Here is a 3,074-nt window from a genome sequence, read left to right as displayed (position 1 = left end):
CTGTTCCCACAGAAAACACGCTTCTTCCCTTGTGTGGGTGTGTAAATGTGCTCTGTTGAGCTAGGAGTTGTCTTGCATACTGGAATAGTTTCTAAACAATTCTTTTTTTTTCCACTGACACATGAAATTGTGCCTCCAAATGCCTTCTTTGATGACTACTTCCTTTTTTACAGTCAGCATGGTGTCTTTCATTAGATCTATGATTCCGTATTCGTCTAACATTAAAATAAAAAACCTGAGTCAGAGCTGAAGGATAGAGGGGATGGTTGGAAGGATGGCATCACTGATAGGTGAAGTAGATAGAATTATAGAACAGTTTGGGTTGGAGAGAACCTTTGAAGATGATCTAGTCCAAACCCCCGTGCCGCGGGCAGGGGCATCTTTCACTAGATCAGGTTGCTCAAAGCCCCATCCAACCTGGCCTTGAACACTGCAGAAAGGATTCGTTGCACTGGCAGGGGAAGGGGAGAAGCTTCCCCTCCTGCTACCTGCATCAGCAAATCACCCAACTAGTGCCTAATATCAGGTTTTTAATTGCTAACCCATGGATTCAAGATACCACAATGTGGTTCTCCTAAAAAGGCATTTACTGCAAGCAGAAAGGGGCCTCTGTTTCCAGCAGCAGGTGACCATAGTCCTCTCTTTCCCAGCTGAATGGATTCCAGAGCAGATGGAGTTCGTCTGAAAGTTTATACCTGAGTAATGGGATGCTCTAGCTGGACAACATTTTCAGTATTTTTGATAGTATTTCTTTAAACGTTGGTGTTGCAGTTAGTGCTCAGGAGCCCAGGCCTGGGCCTGCGCTACTTGACAAGAGAATACAAAGGGAATGCCTGCTTGTCACAGAGTTCACAATGTCTTTCAAATCAAAAGATGAACCTTCAGTGTCTTCCTAATTACAACAGGAGCTAACAGCAAGCTTTTCTTTGAAAGGCAGTTCTTGGGGAATTGTCACAAAAGAGATTATATGCTTGATTTTCTCCGATCCTTTGGAAATGTTAGCACAGCTCTACACCTTTCCCTTTTCACTTCCCACTTTTCTACTCCACAGTTTTCTCATGGCACTCTTCACCTCCTCATTTCTTAGCGTGTAGATGAGTGGGTTCAGCATGGGTGTGATGACAGTGTAAAACACCGCCATGCTCTTGTCCTCCGACAGATGGCTGATGGACGTATGTAGATGAACGTGCATGGCCCGAAGAACAGAATCACCACAGTGATGTGGGACCCACAGGTGGAGAGGGCCTTGTGCCGCCCTTCAGCTGTTTGGCTTCTCAAGGAAACCAGGATGACAACATAGGACATGACCAGGATGAAGAAACAGTCAGAGTTATCATTCCAGTGTTGGCAACGACAATGATGCCCATAGCATAGGTGTCAGTACAGGCCAGTTGTAGTAGGGGGTGGACATCACAGAAGTAGTGGTCAATTTTGTTAGGGCCACAGAAAGGGAGCTGAGTGGTTAGAAGAGTCTGCACTATGGAGTGCAGGAAGCCTCCTACGCACGAGCCGATCACCAGCTGGCCGCACACACGCCTGGTCATGAGCGTGGTGTAATGGAGAGGTCTGCAGATGGCAATGTAGCGATCGTAGGCCATCACTGTGAGGATGAAGATCTCTGTGCAGCCAATGAAATGTACCCCAAACAGCTGTGCTATGCAACCCACAAAGGAGATGGTTTTATTTTCAACAAGGAAGTCGGCAATCATTTTGGGAGCTGTGACAGAAGAGTAACAGATATCTACAAAGGACAGGGAGCAGAGGAAGAAATACATGGGGGACTTCAGATGTTGACTGCTAATTACAGTGATAACAATGAGCAGATTTCCTGCCACAATAATCACATAGAAGAACAGAAATATTGCAAAGCTTATTTTCTGCACCCCTTGATTCTGTGAGAGGCCCAGAAGAATGAATTCCTTCACACTGCTTGCATTCTCCATGTTAATCGGTTGGGCAGCGATATGCAATATACAGCCTAGGCACATGAAAAAAGAAAGACAAATGATTCATCAGGTTTTTTCATTATTAAAAATGAATTCTTTATCAGAAGTGCATACACACTAAGGAATATGTAGGATTAGTATTAAGTTTATGAAGTGGGGTTTTTGTTGTTTATTTTTTCTCCCCCCCCCCCCAACATATTTAATTCTCCTTGCATGAGACTTCAGCCATGCCTGTTACCGCACTGAGACAGGTGCACTCTGTGATATGTTCCTCCATCCTGGTCCTCCAGGATCTTGAAGGACTGGATCTATGGCTGGTGTGCTAAGGACGAGGCCAGAGTGTTCACCTCGAGCACTACACCGAGTGCTATAGTGTGTGCTATGGCTGAACTCCTTATCTCTAGGGTTTCTACACCTCTACCTACAGTTTCTCTTTTCAGACATGGTCACATTCCAGTGTGAATGCGGGGCTTCTTTGGTTTGGCCTGGGCCAGCTATAGCCCCCGGAGCAGTACATGTCACTAGGAAAGAAATAATCCACACCTTTAAAAGACTTAGTCCTTAACAGTACCAACTTGCCATTAGGCACCCAGATACCAGAGCTGCTTTGGTCAAAGAAGCCTGGAAACCACTAGATTGAACCCTTTACAGAGTTTAACCAAAACCAGGCACTTGCAGAAACAAATTATCAGCAGCTGCACGGGAGTCATCCTAGTATCAAAACATTCCCAGTCAACTGCTGTTAAAAATCGCCATTGCAAGTCCTGCCCAGTGAAAACACAAGCTGTTGTCCCTGTTTGTGCAGGTGATCTGAGCAGATCTGTGGAATGATTCCGTTACTTCAAATTATCAGGCACCTATTGAAAATTGCAGCAAAATCAGAAACTCTTGCGCAGGCAAAAAGTGATCAAGCATCCACAGGAAACACTGAAATGGAGAAAAAACAAAATTGCTCTCAAACCCACAAAGTAAAGCCTAGAGAGGAAGTTGGGAAAGTCAGGGACTTTTTCCTGTGCTTACGGCTGTACTAACAGTAGGGAAAAGATATTCAAGAAGGGGGTAAAACTTCTAGGGATAATTCCTCTTCTGATATATCTCCAAGAAAAAAAGATCAATAAGAACAAGGGG

The 3,074-nt window shown here is 44.7% G+C and overlaps 1 pseudogene; it reads right to left on the bottom strand.

Moving 5' to 3' along the window:
• Positions 1-1,009: 1,009 nt before the first annotated feature.
• Positions 1,010-1,943, bottom strand: LOC127016482 (olfactory receptor 4S2-like; annotated as a pseudogene).
• Positions 1,944-3,074: the final 1,131 nt, after the last annotated feature.

Source organism: Gymnogyps californianus, chromosome 5 (assembly GCF_018139145.2).
Source record: "Gymnogyps californianus isolate 813 chromosome 5, ASM1813914v2, whole genome shotgun sequence".
Taxonomy (NCBI): Eukaryota; Metazoa; Chordata; class Aves; order Accipitriformes; family Cathartidae; genus Gymnogyps; species Gymnogyps californianus.
Note: the sequence above shows the minus strand (reverse complement) of the source record. Positions and strands in the feature narration are given on the sequence as shown.